This window comes from Halictus rubicundus, chromosome 7, assembly GCF_050948215.1.
Source record: "Halictus rubicundus isolate RS-2024b chromosome 7, iyHalRubi1_principal, whole genome shotgun sequence".
NCBI lineage: Eukaryota > Metazoa > Arthropoda > Insecta > Hymenoptera > Halictidae > Halictus > Halictus rubicundus.
This window is the reverse complement of record NC_135155.1, coordinates 9,308,194-9,327,638: the sequence shown is the minus strand read 5'-3', so window position 1 is coordinate 9,327,638 and position 19,445 is coordinate 9,308,194. Positions and strand designations below refer to the sequence as shown.

At 42.3% G+C, this 19,445-nt stretch overlaps 1 protein-coding gene across 1 annotated transcript in view; it reads left to right on the top strand.

Annotated features, from left to right (window-relative positions):
- Window positions 1-166: 166 nt before the first annotated feature.
- The window catches only part of Atp8b (ATPase phospholipid transporting 8B), a 107,610-nt gene continuing 88,331 nt past the window's right edge, over window positions 167-19,445 (top strand). Inside the window, exon 1 of the mRNA XM_076791068.1 lies at window positions 167-558. The gene's annotated coding sequence lies outside the window, so the exon portion shown is untranslated. The remainder of the gene's footprint in view (window positions 559-19,445) is intronic.

Here is a 19,445-nt window from a genome sequence, read left to right as displayed (position 1 = left end):
ATTTCGGAAAAATTGCGTTTAACACAATTTTCAATCGTTTATAACCCATAAATCAATTTAAAAAATTTATTCTAATTTAAAGTGTGTACCATCAATTATGAGACTGTATCTATTCTCTCGTTCGCTCATCCCTTTCTCTACAGCCGTGACGTCACAGAAAATTTGATCGACTCCTACACCTCGTTCGTGCTCTCTATATCCTCTCTGCTGTAAGCGAATACAATTTATATTGTTTCCGATCATCAGCTCCCTCTGCAAATTCAAGCGAACGTTACAATTCCCGGGCAGGTTCTGTTGATAAAAGCCGATCTCAACATCTGCATTCGAGCAACGTCGTTTCAGTTACCGATACATAAGAGTCGCACGGTTAGGTCTGTCAGACAACAGATAGTGTACCAATCGTTTTCACGGGAGATCCGCAAAACAGTGAAAGCGGGCACACGGCCAAATACTGTTCCAGTAAACAATATGGCCGGTTTAGTTCGGTGCGCGGGTTATGTCGTCCTTATTGTGTTTGCAAAGTGTTTATCGTGCTACAGCCAGGATTAGTTGCCACCGGTAAGTTTATATTATACAAACACCGTGAAACCTTCGACAGGGAAGTTGAGTGAACGGGTGTTCGTGATAAAGAACTTTGTACACGGTGATTGACGGTTACGAGTGTGCCTTTCCGTCAATTACCGTCCGACCGTGTTCAAAGTTATCGGTGAAATCTTAATGATGATTTTTGACTCGGCCGTTATACCCCTCCGTGACTTGTCGACGGGTCGAAAATATGTTTATTGTTTACGGGAAAGTGTCACGCGTCGTAGGGCACGTAGCTTTTCGAAATTTCGCCGAGCAGTTCGGGATCGCTGAAGTCTCCAGTGTTGACGGTATCAGATTTTTCTTTTGTCATTTTAGCTATATGCGAATGGTGGTTAACCGACCGATCTATTGCCAGTCTCGCTTCATTTACCGACTTGGCCGAGGCTGCAGGTTTTTCGATTGGCACTCTTCCTGCATGGCCACAATAAAGATTAAACTTCGAGACAACGTAACGCGAAGCAACAGGTTTTTTGCTGAGAAACTGCCGATGACCTCTCGGTTTAGCAGTGCACTCGTTGCACTCGCTACTCTCGGACGTAATTGTCGTGTGTACGCTTCTCGTTCGCCTGTTTACGCGGAATAGGAAAAGTGGCCTAACAAACGGGTCCAACGGAAAACGTAATTACATTCTTAAAACATCCGTCCGCGACCGTGATACAGTGTTCAATCTTGACCGCACAATTACCCAAAGTGCATTGCAGCTTCTGCGGAACTGGTATGCGGCAGTTACAGCAACGTTATTGTCGTACTTAAATATTTAAAGTTTATCAACGCCTTCCTTTTGCGAATTGCTCCGGAGACCTATTCCTGGCAATAGAATAAAATGGGGACCACTCGAGTTCGATAAAATCGGTTGGAATTGTGCGGCGACGTTTTTCGTTCTGGAGATAATCGAACCGGTGACGAATTGATACCGTTTTGAGTTGAAAATTCTCTTCGCGTGCGTTTACACGGTCAACGGTTGGGAAAACAATTCTGCGAATAAACAAAATCTTCGAATAAATTTAGACAACTAAATATTACGCTACCTTTCACTCGACACCGTTAGCACGAAAGCGTGCAGAAGAGTTTGTCGTTCAAATATCCCGCGTGTTCCCGCGGCAAGATGAAAAATGTTTCAGTTCGGTTCAGTGATAAATTGTTTTTTTCTCTCCCGGGTCATACGATCGTTCATTAATTCCTTTAGCCTTAACTAATATTAATTTTCGGACAATAGCGATTCATTGCGAGAACAACGAGCGACCGGATGTTTATGTTTACTATGTACAAAGTACAGACGTTGCTCGCATGCTATTGATTACAAAGGGGGAGCGTACGAATATCTTTTGATAAATGCCGGGACAAAAAACTGACTAGATCAGAGAACATTGTTTAAGATGAAACAAAAATTATGAACAATTCTGAAAATATTTTTTCTTTTATGGTTTTACGTTGCATCAACTGCTAGGTTATTATTAATTCAATTAATTCTTCTTTTCACCCTTTAATTTCTAATTAGAAAATTTACGTTTACAGTTTCTAACCTCCTTTGTTTTTCACCTGATATAATTTCTGCTAAAGCGCCGTGGCGATCCAGGTCACGAAATAAATCGTAAGGCGAAGGGTTAATATTTCTGTTTCGATGGTGAAATCGCTGAGAAAATCGTTAGAACTGATTCGCCGTACGTGCGACCTACAATACAACAGATTTTACGACCGAGCTGTACTGTGGCCAAACATGATCGCGTACGACAGTCCGGCACAGGTTACGACTACCTCTCCGACGGTCGTAGCGAAGAAAATTGTATAACTCGCACGATAATTGATAACGTGCACGGGGATCACTTTACGCGGAATTGCGTATTCGATCGACTGGCGAGTCGGTGTACTTATTTTTCTGGCACCCTGTATTAGGATAAATTCTTCGCCTAAAGCAGAGCTGTTCAACGTCTGCCCGTACGGGCAGCGATTCTCTTGCCCTGGGAATACAGAGAACGGCGGGAACAAAGCCACGCCCCCGCATTGTCACAGCTACGTGGGCCAGTTACGGCTGTGTTACTGCCCCCACTCCGCTAAGTCATTTGCCTTCTTGTTTTGCCCCTAGCTGTTTCCGCGGGCATCAACGGGCGCCCTTGCCCGCTAATAGGCATGCTGAGCAGCTCTGGCCTAAAGATTGCTTTCCGGCCGTTCATATAGTATGCCGCACACTACAATTGTACACTCATTTCAAAACGGGGATAAGGAAACTTATTTAGAAGTACCGTAAACACAATGATCACAATGACCCTGTGATGTCAACTGGGAAGAATGTAAACCGAGTACAATACCTCCTTGCACGCGTTTGTCGGTCACTCGCTGCTAATTCATGCGTAGGCACAATAAATAAAAAAATTAATATAAAGAAATACTTCTCTCGGTGTTATTTGCATATTACAATAAATAATTTAACAATAAAGTATTTTTATCATCAGTTGCAAAAGGTACAAGAAGAGAATGTTCATTGTAAGAAAAATTGATATAAAACAGAACTTTTAGAAGCTGGCACAAAATAAAATTCTAAAAATTCTTAAAATCTAACCTACGTTTTGAATTTAAACATTTATTCTTCCACATTGATAATAGACGAACCTCGGGTTGTGAACACGTAATAAACTAAATCATCCCACCAATATCATAAATATATAAATTATATTTAAGGTGAGAGAGTAAATATTTAATAAGGTGCTGGTAAACAGCAACTTTTTGTCGTATAAGAAAGACCAGTTAGTTTCGTCCACGATTGTGTACGCAAATTCTTTGCTATGTTGAAAATATTTTCGGTCTTTTTCGGAATTGAATCCGTCCAAGGTGATCCCTCCCGCAGAACAAGCCGATGTTGTGAAATACAGTTTTTTCGTACGGAGGCTCGGTTACCGAGAAAATCGATTCGAAAAATTCGCCGAGTACACGTGCACTCGCCTCGCAAGGTGAATGCTCACCGCTGAAATGCGGTCACGTGATAGTGATGGTGTAGCTCCGAGCATCGAAAATATTGATCGAACGGAACAGCTGATCATTCGGCTCTGCTGAGATTGAAATACTTTCAGAGAATTCTCGATTTTCAGTGCACGATAAAACATTACCACAGTAAACTGTCTGAAAAAAGCCACGGATATTCAAATTCTGTAATTCTTTGTATATTAAAGTTTACATTCTCGCAAGTTGTCCTTCAGTTAAATAATATTCAATATTCCTTATCGCTAAGAATTGCAAAATAGTTATGCAAAAAAAAAAAAACAAAGAACAAATGGTTTAATTGCGTGCTTTCAGCAAGATACAGTAAACTGATAGTTTTACTCAACTTTAACGGTGGTATTATACTTAAATATATTCTACCCTTTTTTATTAGCTGCAACCAACCGAAGCACAATAAAATAATAATTTTAATCGACCTTTCTTGGTCGCAAAAAAATTGTAAAATGGTGTCACAGAAACGGCAAAGTGATTAGTTAAGAACATTTTATGTAGTTCCAGTAAACGCAATCAAGAGAAGTACCATAAAATAACTTCGCTAAACTTCGAACACAATATTATTTTCTTCGCGTGTTAAAGCCATAAGCCGTCGAAGCAATAAGTTTCCATTCCCGTTTTTATAATTTAATCTATGCACATTCGAAGTTGCATAAACATCCGCGAGCTGGTGATTATAAATACGGCTCGTGAGAAATATCGACTCTTGCATATGCAATGAAAATAAAACACAGAAATATTATCACGGATTTGAACGCGTTAGCTACTGGAAGCCTATCATTGAATTTGTTTAATCTGAAGGAAACCGTAACACGTTCCTTTCAAGCAACAACTCGAAAAAGAATTAACAACCGATAATATTGCACAAGATAACCCGTTAGAAGTGTCATCGTTATAAATTATTTATATTTCATTTCGAAGAACTGTTAAACTTCCTTTCCGTGTGTAGTTGTTATAAAACCCAACAAATACGGTGGACGCAAATAGAAAATAGTTAATTGAAGTGTACCTATGTAACACGCAATACACGTAATGCACGAATCGTGTTCATGCATTCGCCACGTAGCCAGTATTTTGCGTGCATAGAATAAAATGCTTCGACGTTATTGCTTTACCTGACCGCCGATTTTGCCTACATAGAAGCGGTCTACTTTCGTTTTCTTCCCCCCTCCCCCTTTTTTGTTAATTTGGAAAGCACGGCGTTGCGTCACTGTTGCCTTTAAATGCCGCTAAAATTACGGCTAAGATCACAAATTTTTTCTTACTTTTATTATGTTACGCCATACTCAACATGTTTATTGTCGGGCAAGGGCGCCCGCCGATGCCCGTGACACAGCTACGGGCAAGTGACTTAGGGGAGTGGGGGTAGGCCGTACACAGCCGTAGCTGGCCACGTAGCTGTGACAATACTTGTGACACATTCATGCAGCGTTGCCCGCAGGGGCGTGGCTTCGTGCCCGCCGTTCTGTGTATGGCCAGGGCAAATCGCTGCCCGCACGGGCAGACGCTGAACAGCTCTGTGGCTACGCGGCGTATGTATGCACGTGCACGCGGTGCTCGTGTTGTTGTTAGCTGGCTGGTTTTTCCTCGTAAGCGTCGAACGTACGCGAAAAATGGTAGGAGAAATGTTTTCGCAGCACTTTTACATGTTATAAATAGAATATCTCTCAGTTCGGATTCAATAATAATTTTCGAACAACATCGGCCTCCGCATCGTCTGCACTTTCCTTCGTGCTCCAATGCTAAAACTCGAATAAATTCGAGTCACTTCACGAAATCAATGAAAAGATTTTGAAGTCTGTTGATTTAAAAAATTCATGATTTCTAACCCCAGATTTTTAAATATTAATCGAGAAGGGTAGCAGATCTTTTAGCAGCTACTTTAAATGATTAATAGACTGCCGATTTTATACAGTTATGCTAAAAATAAGTAGCTGCAATTTGACGCGGTGTAAAGATTGAAAGAATTAATGGCATCAATACATTACCTTCGACCTAGTCGAATTATTAAAGAAAGGAACATGTTCTTAAATGGTTTCTACATCTTGTAACAAACGCGGAAAATTTTTTATTTTATTCTATTTTGCATAGAGATCGGCAGTCTAATGATTAGCTATTTGTATTGGGTCCAAGAAGAGGATCAACGTTGACTTCGAGAAAATCAGTTCAAAAGTACGCGAAAGAAAATTAAGTTGTGGCTTAAACCGGAGAAATTTACGAGAGTCAATGTGAAGCAATCCGAACGCGTTTCGTTGGACGAAGTCTGAAGTTTGTTTGGGGGAGAAAGCAAAGTTGTTGTTGTTTTTTTTTTTTTTTCGGTGGGTTTGCCGCACGATAGTCGGGCAGCGTCGGTTGCCGTTCATTCGGGAATTACGTAAGCGAGCATCGCATCTGCTCGTTGCGCTTGTCCGGCAGTTAATGCTCGGGCAAACGATAAAGATTCCAATTGATCTGGGCCTCAGAAGGTGGCGCGGCAAGTGCTCGTGATCCAAGCACAACAGTCGCCAGGCGAAATAAATGTTGGATCAAACGTGTCGATAAATTGCCGCACCGATCTAATTCGCTTGTACGTCCTCTTAATTGGCCACCTATGTCGTAATTCGCGGCGCCTGCATAAGTATGACCGCCGCGTCACATCCGCAACTCAGTTGCCTATTGTCGATCGGCAAACAAAAGAACGAAATCTGTATATTCATCCCGATAACTGATCGATGCGTCGTCAAAACGTGCCTGTCTATGTATAGTTCTCCAGTTGAATTCACTTAACGGTAGAACTACCGAGTAATAAATTATATTATAGTCCCTTATAATTTTTCAAATTTTCTAATTAGTAATAATAATTCTGGTTAACTACTAAAGTATGTACACACACAGGGTGATCCACGCACACCACGAGTATTTCCGTTATTTTTAATAATATGAAAAAATTATACAAACGTTGCATGGTACAGAGGGGGAGATATTGTGATGTAAACATTTCTTTATTCTCGTAAAGCGGTTTCGGATATTTCAAGGTCACCTTGATTTCCTCAAATGGAACGACCCGTGAAGTATAATCTCCCCCCCAGCTCTTCAGCGTCTATCAAATCTCTTCAGTTATCTATTCCATTTTTCTCGACTTACGACAATACACTCTGTATGATTTATAAAGTCAGGAATCAGATTTATCGATCGTATTCTCTTCGATTTAAAATAGCCTTATCGAATCTCTTCTCTTATCTATGTCTCCTCCGCGAAGCATCTAGAGTAAAAAAAACCAATCTAGAGTAAAATATCTAGAGTAAATGGTTTTTACAAAGACTTCCGCGGCGGATCGTTGCAAACATCTCTTTTTTTTTTTTACCGAATTCGTACCTAAAAACGACGAGAGCAATTTAAAGATTGCGCAAGTCAGTTATGCAAGGAAACGGCAAAAGTTCTCCACGATCACCGGGTAACAGCTCGGTCTAGCCATCGTTGCACACAGATCACGTACACATGTACTCCTTTCATCGAATGCATTTAATTGTGCTTAACATTCTTGCAGCGTCGCGTATGCAAATGCGTGGCTGGACAGCAGCGACCGGGCATCTTTATCCGCAGAGATTCGAATGCAACGCCGTATCACCAATCTCTCTTAATTCGCCAATCGCTGTGAAACATCGCACAGCAGGGCCTCGATTATCCGAAGTCTCTATCGTCTCGGCACGCTTCGTAGAAAACAAATTTTTGCTCTGGAATTTTTTCAAAATTTCCTTTCCACTAATTGTTCTAACTTCTCAAACAACAAAAATCCAAATCGTATGGTCAAGTGTTAAAAAAGTTCTCGTCTTTTTAGGATTGTCCGAATATTATTCCCGCTGAGTTTACTTATAGATCGATAATGATTAGGGTTCGATTAATCCCGCGCGGTTCTTTTATTCATCCGGTTCGCGGCGGGTTAAAAATAAAATTAAAATTCGTGCGTATTCATTCGAGTGTTGCGGAGCCGATCCTTTCTCCGACGAAGTCCGCGTCGATCGACCTTGGACTCGTAAGCGATCCGTGCGTTTTCACTCGTTCGACTGTGTGTTCGAGTTATGTAAATCTCGTCATACTTCTCCGGTGCTTCGGAATGTTTACAGTCAGTTTGTGTTGGCGACCGTTTTTTGCCCTTCCACCCTCCGGAACCCTAACGTTATCAGCGAAACCGGCAACGGCACCTTCCTCGCCGTTTATCGTAAGCCGTTTATCGACCCTCGGATCCACGGGATCCGTCGCCTGCCATCGGATCGGCCGCATAGATCCGTCTTTGATTGCCTCAATAAAAATCAAGGACTGATCCGATGCTCCTTTATTGAAGTACTTTTCCACTGACGTCTCCTCAAAATTATATAAACCGGACAATGGCGGCACAGTCACGAACCGGACGAGGAAAGGCAAATATTAGCTACCGGAAAAAGTTCCTGCTGTTTTTTCTCGTCCGTATGGCAGATGACGATGCCGATTGCTAAACGTGCATTTGCAATTCGTAGGGAATCAATCGAATCAACGATTGTTGCCAAAAAATCTTGATACCGCACTTGTTAACGGGGAACGTGCACTTTGTTCCATGACTACGAAAGCAGTAGTTAGTTGTAATTTGACCAAACAAAACCGAAGATTTTTATGCGAACAAAGTACACAAGCTCGTGGATCGTTGTGGAAGAGTTATGGAAACAAGTGGCAATTGCTCGACTAAATCAAATTGTCTTTGAAAGAAGTTCAGCTGCGTCCTGAAGTTTGCGCTCTAACCTTTTTCATTGGGCGACTTTTTAATCACGAGCTGTTGTGAAGTCGTAATAGACGACAAGTGAAATTGAGATAATACAAAATTTACTGCAATCAACGTAAATACGGTACAGTAGAACCTCGATCGTTGCAAGGAAACGGGGCGGAAAATGTGGGCAAAAATCGAGGTTGCGTAAACGAAAGAGGTAACCAATCGCGCAACCTTTTTTCCCCTACTTCGGGACATTATATGGCACAATCCTAACCCACAGTCGCTAGATTAAGACTTGTCGCCCCACTCTACCTCCCCCTTCTACAACGCTATTCCTCCGCGCTTCTGCCACCACCCGACCACGTGACGCGTTTTGTCTCTGTCGTGCGTGTGTCACAATGTTACGTGACTAATCCTTTACTGGCAGATAGAGGGAAACTTTTTCCCCCCAATTCGTGTCAATTCCCCTGATCTGATGACTCTGTCCCCACCAAGAATCTCCAGGGAATCGTTAGTATCCATCGAGCGAGGTACTACTGTACTATATTGTACTTTATATGGGTACTGTGGGACAATGAAGCGGTACAGTTACCTGTCGCATGGAGACGAAAATTAATAATTTCGGAAAGGTGGTAGCTAGACTGCGGATTTTGCATTATATCCCAGCTATTATTATTGAAAAAAGAAATAAAAATAGCTTCTGTAGCTTGAAAAGAAGGTGGATAATTTTTATTTTACATAAAAATCCACAGTCTAGTGATAACGAACTCGAGCGACGAATATAGTTAGTTAAAAGATCAAACTAGTTTCTAATAAAAGGTGCACAACGAGAGTCATTCTCATAAAGCTTATTTATCGACAAGATCGTATGGTTCGTCACCGTACGTGAACACTTTAGACCGGAGTGACTCGTGTTATCGATCATTTCCCTCGCCGTTAATGACTGTAAACAGACGCTGGTGTGATACTACTTTCCACAGTCAATTAGCACACTCTGGCAGTTAGGTTATTGCGAGATCGATAGAAAACCAGCAACCCCGAGCTGCTAATAACGTTCGTCCGAATTGGACACGCCGACTAATGATCAGAAACTATCTCCATTCCAAAGCATCGCGTTCGGCCATTGTTCGAATTCAATTTTCCCCGATAACGATGCGTGCTGTCGAATAGTTTGGTCCCCCACGTTCTTGATTAATTTTTTCTTTTTTTGTGAACGTTAGCCAATGATTTTCCAATTTCACGGAAAATCATTGAAGATCGCGACACGACCTGACATTTCAATCGAGTCAATGAGAACGACAATGGATTGTTTCAACTTATTAAGATGATTAAAGAAGTTTAGGATTAAAGTATTTTGAAATTGGTGCGGGCGATATTTATTTTACACAAAGATCTACAGGCTACTAGACGTGTACGAGAACCAGAAAATATCGGGAACCCGAGGGTCGGGTCGGGTCGGGTTTCCCGAAAATTTTGAGAACCCGGCCACCGTTTTTCGAACTGCTTTGCAGTACTGTACAAAAATGTAAATATACAGTCACACACGTGTTCATACAACACTCCGAAACCACGAATGTATTCATGAAAACGAATATAAATGGTTAGTGGGTTCTCGGAATTTTCGGACTGTTTCGAGAATCTCGAAATTTTCAGGTACTCGTCCCGATCCCGAAAAAATGTCGCCTACCCGACCCGACATTTCGGGTTCTCTCGCATACCCCTAGTATTGACAGTCGCTCGAGCTTATCCCCACCGCGACGGGTCACGAATGACTCCGGTATAGTATACGGAGGGTCAAGTGTGTTGTGCAGGAAAATAGCGCACGTACACTGGATTCCATGCAGTGAAAACTTCTTGTTTACAATTTCGTCGATGTTTTCGATCTAATCGAGCGCTGCGGGTCGTCGAGATCGACGGCGATCTATAGCACGGTGAATTAATTGTTCGCGAAAGGTTATCACTGTTGTTGATCCGCGGACAATGTCGCGGTAATCTTGTACAGGCGGTCGATTGTTATTAGCGTGTCTTTTCATCTATCGTGTGCGGAAATGATGGAACGTTGCGTTAACGATCGTATGGTAACCTCGGGTCATACACATCGATCCTCCTACACGGTGCCGGTAAATAATGAATACATTCACGTGACTTATTCACCGTGCCGACCGGTCAAGTTCCCGTATTCGATTTGCACGGTCTGTCAGCGATTTCCGCGGGGACCGAGACCGGGTGCACTTCCGATTTTCAATTTTCAATTTACAATTTGCGATTTGCTCCCTCCACTGTGCGCCCGTCGACCGCGCTCGGTCAATTACCAGAATTTTGTATCAAGTGTACCCTTGGATCACGCCGGTCCGCCTGCATGTGTTTGGAAACGGTTCTGCACGTGAGCGATGACTGTCCGAAAGAAGAAAGGTTAAACAAACATGTGAACAACGATTGTAGTTGTGCGACAACACTGATTGCTATCTCCTAAGAACAGAAATTTTGAACGGGAATAGTACTTTCCCGAAATTAAGGGATCATCGGTGCGTTATACAATATTTAGAACATTAATATTGCGCGTGTGACATTTCCGGTGCCAACTGATACGCACGTTACAGTTTTTCCGTGCGACGAAAAAAAATTATGGTCTCAAGGCACGAGACCATCCTAAGTAATTAGGCCGGCAATCGTAACGACGAATCGAAAGAGAGGAACGATTACCCTGACCCCACATAACGAAACCAAAACTGTGTCTATATTTTCCTGGTGGCTTATCAAAATGCCAGATTACATGTTCGAACGTAACGAACTTGAAACGCGAAATCATTGGCAACTGGAACGCAGATAAGCCTGCCGCTTATCCGCGTGCTAGTATAATCGGGCCGATTACGCGTGATTTACCAGTATCGCTTACTAAGTGATTTTATTTTTATCAGTGATTTGCGCGGAGAGAGCTTCAAAATTGATGGTCCAGACCATGCACATTCCCATATGTACACGGTGTCGGAATTTTAGTCGCCCATTCTGGGCAAACCGGAGCAAAAGAAAATTTTATTTTACGCGTCAGAGAGCTCGTGAAACTTTACACAACGGGAAAATTCGAGGGTTGTAAAATATTTAACATTTATGAAAGGCAGGATTTTTGTATTCGGTGCTCCCTCGAACAACGCGGTTTCGAGTATAAGCTGATTTCTTTCACATTCGTTTCTAATCGATTCAGCACACGTTTACAATTGATCCTTGTCATAACAATAGGCGAGGAAAAACAGATATGAGTTCGCGTGAACTAATCCCTCAAAAAAATTCAGAAGCATGCACCAACCGGTAACAAACAACTGTAACAATGCATATTCGTAAAACTTGATTTACAAGTGCATAGTCATGAACTGTTTTAATGCACTGCGTAAGTTCGCCTCGAGCTTGTCGTGTGTTCAATTGAAAATGAAAAATGGCTGGAGCACGTTTCAGTCGTCTTCTCGAAATCTATTTCCGCATGCTATGCCGGAGTCATTCGTGACCCGTAGCGGTGGGGACAACCTCGAGCGACCGTCAATATGTACAATTTTATTCCGATATAAGACGACGCTTTTTATTTCGAAATAAGAAAACAGCTATCTCCTATTCTTCTTCATCCGAAATACGACGAAAGCCGGTCCCGAACCGTCGCCTTATATCGAAAGAAAACTATAGTAGTCGGCGTGGGTCAGAAATGACTCCGGCATAGGCCTAGAGCTCGCAGGAGTCCGAGGGTTAATCTTTGGACACATATTGCACAACTCGCAGATATCAATAAAATGACTAGATTCGCATTTACTCGACTCATTTTATTCTCTTTCATAATACACGGTCACGTAATCGTTTTCGAGAACTTCTGACAACGAATTGATTCGAGGACCGTTTCGAATCGTGCAAAATTGAAAAGTTCCCCTCCGCGACATTTGCGGGACGGTTCGGGAAAGGCAGTTGCTCGTTCGCGATTGTTTTTCTCTCTCTCTCTCTCTCGATCCTATGGTTGTATCGCAACGCGGATCCAGCGTTGTCGAGCTGGTGATGCCCGTTGATGCATGACGTGGGTTTATTCAGTTTTCTTATGATTAGCCGGCTGGTGACCTTGACCATCGTCAAAAGGCCAAGCCCGAAGAAGAAACGTTATATCCCCACCGTAGCGGACACGTTACATTTTTTATACCAAGCCTACCGGTTCCTAATGGCATGGAATATTAGCTTATATTTTCACCTTGAGATCCATAATGCAATAACAGTGTTGTCGTTACCGGCACGTTCAGTGGGAACCGTCGAACTATTGTCTTCGCCGTTTTCCGAACACGGAGATACACGTAACCGGCCAATTACATCCCACCCCCCTCCCCGTGCCCAGGAAAATCCTTTCGGTTTCCCAACGCTTCCGTGTTTTGCGAAACCGATTGTCACCGGCTGAAAACCGCACCACCGGGAAAACAATAACACGTGTTCGAGTTTTACGTGGCTCTAAGTGGCTCCCTTGTACCGCGCAATTACCGAGGTATGCAACGCTTCGCACGTTAAACGCCACGTGGCCGACAATCGGCCGACGCCATGCAATTATTGAAAATGAGTTCGTTCCCCTCGCCGTCAAGTATTGTAATTACAGGAGTGACGCGAGGACGACGTTAACCGTCGCACTTGCGATCCTGGAATCATCGAAATTTCCGGTCGTCGGACGCTTCGCGAAATTCATGTTTTCGAGTTTCAGATAAACAGAGTCATTTCGTTCGCCAATCTTTTCGCGACGGCGCTCTCCAGCTTGAAACCACACGCGTTTTGCTTAGGTCAGTAATAGGCGCGGTAGGCGCCCCTCAAACGTTGGCTTCTCCCACCAACCTCTCTTTCATGCAAAGGGCACCTTCATCGCGTTCGCTGGTGTCTCGCGTCTTCGTTGCCACGCTATAACGGTGCTTACTGGAAGGGGACTTTGAGCGCTATGGTGGGGACGGTTTTGTCTCAAATGAGACAAAAACGCCCATCCCTGGCTTAGGACACATTATTTTGTATGAGTTTTGTAGCCTATTTTTTCCAAAAAAGAAAGAAACAGATCTGGGTCACAGAAACGGTCACGATTCGACTGTGAATTTTGAATGTTTCCATCAACCGCAAGGTACAGGAACCAAATGAAAATTTGTTTCAGCCTTTAATAATTTTAATAAGTTGGCAATAATGCATCAATTTTCTAAAATTCTTTCAATCTTTGTACAATTTTTACCTACTCATTATTGTAATAAATGCGGAAACTCCATGAAAAACTTGTTTGCCGAGTAATGTGGAACGATTATAAAATGAGCTGACATTTTCGACGGTGTGGCATCATGGAGACTTGCGTAACAGTATGTCTGTTTAATACTGTAGGTGATAAATAGCCACGTCGGAATTTCTATCAAATATCAATAAATATCCTTTTAAGTCTAATTCAGCTTGTTGAAAAGTTTGATAAAAAGAGTCGGGGTCACTTGGCACTTAGATTATAGACTATGTTACCGGGTAGTCTACTATTAGTTTGACTTGCAACTTGAGTGGCTGCACGTGTGTTGAAAAATACTCGTATCGATATATGTATCTACGTACGTACACGTAGATTTGTGCGAACTCGTCGGGCGACATATGGTCAGGATTATCGAACGAGCATGTTTGATATAACAATAGTACTATCACTTTTTACTGCGCGCGAATAAAGCGCGAGCATCGAGAGCGAAATAAAAATAAAGAACGGCATAGCTGGAGCGAAATAGAAACTATATGAATTTTATTGGAAATCCTGGTTGCTTAACGAAAATTAAAACTGGCCGTAAAGGTGTAATTTTTATTATTTCGCGAAATTGTTTATGCAAATTCATGTTTCCACTTATTTTGAAACCAGGGTAAAATGGTATTTTATTTTTTACAATAACGACTCTAATGTTTGTAGAATAATTAAAGAAATGTTTGGATTTTATCAAGCTTCCATTCTATTCTTTTTTATGGTTTATTGTAAAGTATAAGCGCGAATCCGTAGTCTGTTGATAATGTCAAGACAAAGGTCGAGACAAAGGTCAAATAGCAGAGGACAAATTCCTCAACCGTGCAATCACATATTGATCAGTCCTAAAAATTTAATTGCCAATTAAATAGAGAAAATAGCTGACTGCAGAGAACATTATACCAAACGTAACTTTTAGTACAAATTCGTCGTAAAATTTCTCTTTGAAGTCGCTGCAAAAAGGTTGCTATCACCATCGCTTCAACCCATTTGCATCATTAGCGTATATATACGCTCAACTTTGTTGGTCACTATCATTATTCGTTAGCTAAGAAATAGAAATGTGTTGTTGGATATGAAAGTAGTAATTCTGATTTTTTCTTATAATGAAGAAATATGAAATTCTTTTACTTGTAGTCTTGTAGTCTTTTACTTTTATTCTTGTACTTAAATATAATACAAACAAAAATTTGGTGATAATGGCTTTCTTTTCATATTTCCTTCTGATGCAAGTGGGTTAATCTGTGGCGTCTATTTTACACCAGATTGTTGTTTGAAGTATGAAGAAGTTGCATGACGTACGAAGAATCGTATCTATCTCCGAAATTTCAAACTTCTTAGAAATTTATTTAGAGACCGCGATTACTTTTGCACTAACATATAAAACGGTAACGTTCCGATACGGTCGATAAGGGGTCAATCACCTTGGCAAAATCTGGATCGAAGCATCCGATAAAATATACGATCAGCGAGCGAGATAATGTGCAGAACGGGCGACTGGTCGGCGCGGTGCCTCAAGAACGATCGAGAAATCACAGAAACAAAGCGTAATTGAGCGGATCATGTTTGCCAGCGTTGCCCGATTGGACTGTCGACGGCGCGGAGTCGCCTTGACCGTGAGAATGAAAGGATAGAGACAGGAAGGAACGATTCGCGATTCGCGGCTGGCACAAAAGGATGACCAACGATCCCTCTAAAATATTCACGCTCCTCGCGTGTCGGATTCGAAACTTTACAGGTGCGACAATCGCGGAGCGAGGCAAGGTTGAATAGAGACCGGGACTTACTGACTTACTGACGTACGCCGACGACGATGTATAGAACGAAAGAAACATCTGGAAGGACGCACCCAGCTTCGCAGAAACAGAGATAAGGAATCCATTGTTCGTAGCGACGACGTTCTCTCCGTTTGACCGGTGCGTGAGAGTTAACTATTTCATTGAACGGCCTCTTCGACCGCGGCACGTGCAAGGGGATACAGGACAAAAACCAAAAATTGCTTATGGGCTCCTTAACCCTCAGCCGTCCCCCATTTTCGCAACTTAATGCGTCCCCCTGTGCCGAATCAACACAAAGCATCGATTGAAATGGAACGATTGGGTGGTCAAAGCGATAAATATTTACATGATCCGCACATTTCTCCAGTTCATTCTCGCACGTGTTCGACTTCGCTTTGTTTCATCGTTCTTAGCTTTGTCTCGCGACGAAAAGAAGAACGACGAGATTACGTAACGCCTTTCCTTCTCTTCTTCAAATTCACGGCAACAATGAGTTATGCATATCGTGTGTGCCTAAAATCGGCAGCGCTAATTTTTGCTGAACTTTTCATCTTGGCAACTCAGAAATTTTTTATTTTGCAGTACATAACTTTTGAACCAGTGAATTCCTCGTTTTAAAACTTCGATTTTTGGAATTTTCTCGTCAAGATGTACAGGATTGTATAGTAAAAAAGTAAAAAATTTCTGGGTTGCCAAGGTGAAGTTTAATCCTAATTTTAGTGCATTCTTTGCGTACCTCGCGCTGTTATCCTCGCAGCGGAACGCGAGACCAGAAAAAAGTTGAGAATTCGACACGAAGGGCGCGTTTTTGTTAACTTCGAAAATAGTTGAAGCGTCCAGAAATTTCCGTGAATACGGTTCAAGGTGAGGCGTTATCGGTCAGATTTTCTTCCAAAGTCGAGTGTCCTTGGAAGTTCGAAACGCACACACGAACCCGATTTAATACGATTGTTTGTTCTATCATACGATGTTGCTTGTTGGACCTGTGTATTTTTGATACACATGTATATACAATATGTGTGTGTGCGTGCGGCTGCTAAGTAAATGAAATGTTACAGTTATCGCCGCATAAATCTTCGAGACAGGGGGCGAGAATTGATTCGAAGGAGCGAGTTGACACGGTTAATTCTCGCTTCTCCGTCAGCTGTGCGTCGCGAAATCGGTTGGACGTCCGACCTTCTCGTTACCCTCTCAAATGTAGCGACTATTATCTCCACATCTTTTATCTACCATTCTGAATTTGTTTTTTATGCTAGACCGTAAGCGGAATAATTTGAAGGACAACGTACCGGCAAATAAACTGATCGAACGATAAAATTCAACTGGATTATTTCTATCGTGCAACAAAAATCGATTTTTCCTTTTTCAAATCAAAAGCACGTTTCGAAACTGTGCTCCCAAAATTTTGCTGTCGAATTCGCAAAAACAAGAAGGTTAAACCTACGATTACCAAAAACTGGTTTTCCTTATTGAAAAGACATTTTCCGTTCTCAATTGGAACTCGATACAAAATTTAATCACCGATAAACGTTCAATCCTAGTGAACCCCTTCTTTATGCTACTGCTATTTTGTTGAAAAAATTTTCCTGCACCATTCAGGTTCATAAAGAAGAAGATTGATCAGTTCATTATTGAGATAATATGGTGGCAGCCATGAAAAATGCAGCTGGAATCATGAAATAATTTAAATAATAATGAAGATAATTGCATGGAGATTACAGTGTGTCATTCTGAAACACAACGAAACAAGTGTACCAAATTGTGGAACACTTGAGTTAGGTATAACAACCTAACCATATCTGGTCTCATAAATTGTTTAAAACCGCTGCCTTCGAGTGCCAGGAAATCCAACGGTGCTTAAGGGAGAAAAAATAAAAACAACAACCAAACAAGGGGAACGCGGTGTAGGCGAAGCAGGGCTTGACGCAAACGCCGCGCCGGATCCGCGTCATCGTGGGACGCTCGGAGGCAGCTCGGGGCACCGTTATTTGTCAGGATATTTTTACGCTTTCGCGTCCAGGAAAATTGTATACTTATCGGAGGATCGATCAGGCTCGCTTCCTTCTTCGCCATTAGCCGACCTCCGTTCCGCGGAAAATCGCGGAAAAACACCGCGTTAAGCGGTTCCGCTCGACGGTACGGCCCGATACGTTGCGTTGCACAACGGCGGCCTATCGATGCAACCGTTCTCCCGTTTATGATAATCAGCATCGGCGCCAGAACCCGATCCGATTTCGAGCTGCTCATACGCCCGACTTATCGTGTGGGACGCCGCGTCGCATAGTAATCGACCGCGTCGTTCTAGCACTGCGAGACCTCAACGATGATTTTTAACGCGTTCACTGCTACCTTGCACGGTGGTCGACACAATAGTCCAATTTTCAAAGTATGGAAACTAAAGAAATTATTGTCGGATAATATCGGTACTGTTGTGAAGTTATATTACCCACAATTCTTACCAAATATATGAATTTAGTATTTTCACTGGCAAAGTTGGTAAAATAAGCTGTAACACACAAAAAGATTAGCAAAACGCTTTTTACTTAACAAAAACGTAGAGACTGCTTTAAATAAAAACCAGTTTACATTGTACCACGACTTACTGCACCACCGGCGATTATTTAATGGCTAGGAATTTTTGTAATAGATTTTCCAACAGCAATGGCAATTTCATGAAATCATAACCAGTAAGGTGATCTAATAATTTAGGACTGTTATATGAAAGATAATTTTTAAGCTTGCGCCTGCAGAATTATTAAAAATCCTGTTATACCTTGTTTAAAAATTCTGATTTGGGACCACTGAGTTGTTGTTTGTAGAAGTCCGGCTGACATTATTAGTCCGGAGAAATTAATTAATCAGTCGGCCGCGGACACGCGATATACGCTCAGGAATACAGATAGCTGTGGGATTACACAATCGCGTGGTTAACCGTTTCCCTAACGCCGTATCGTCAACTTGTTCCGTTACTTTCGCAGTGCACGTGTACTAATGTTCGTTTATCGTTTGATCGTACTCGTGGATGGTCGTGCGCGCTATGGCCATGACAGCACTTGAACGTCCGATGAGCTGTTGACAATCAACACGTCAGCGTAACACGTCGCTTCGGTTGCTGATTTTCGTGTACTACGAAGAAAAGTAGTATCGGGTTGCCCGGAAGGTCTATAGCGGCTCTCTTAATGAATGAATAACGCACGCTCTTCAACCTGCAAATAATCCATGCATCTCGTTAAGTTTCGCATACCGAGACCGAATGAACAGGTGAAACGCAAAACAATGAAAATGCCGGGCGATTTTGAGAATACGATATCATGTTCGGTGCCTAATAACGAAGTGCTTAACAATAGACGTATTTAAAAAGGAAGGTGTGCTTCGAGGTCGAGTTGGCGTCGAACAATGCACGAGAATTAAAATGGCCAGGGAGGTGTTAATTTTGTGCGGGACATTTATACTAGAACGGTTGATTCACGAGATAGGTAGACGGAAATTACTCAGGTCAGGTTAGAGGGTAATTATCGGCTAGTTCGATCGTGTTCGACTAATTGGAAACGACACTTGACTGTTTCTTTCGGACTCTTACCGTGAGATATCGGATTCTTATCGAGGAGATAACGCATTCTAGTTTTTCGATGTTTATTTCGACCGCCATTGATGGCAATCGGAAACACCGGGGAAGGACTATCAACTACCGAATCTAGATTGACAATTAACTTCTTTATCAGGGTTATCTCACGGCTGGAATCAGTGGCGTATACTGTCGTTGAGGCGGTTTCTTTGTCAAATTTATCGATCGGGGCTATCGTAAAGGCTAGGAATTTTATGTAGCAGTAGGAAAACTGATACGGTACTGCTGCAAAGCAGAGGCAGTGTCGCCAGATTAGGGGAGGGGGCACGAATCGAAGGGAAAAAGTTATCCTCCCTCCGCCAGTACCGGAGTATGCACGACAGAGACGTAACGCGTCACGTGACCGGGCCGCGTTTAGTATAGCGCGGAAGAAGGGGAAGTTGGAGTGGGGGGACAAGTCTTGATCTGGCGTCCCGATTTTCGATATATTTGCGTACACGGGTTCAAGGAATTAAATTTGACTAGGACTTGAAGGAGTAACCTTGAAATCTCATC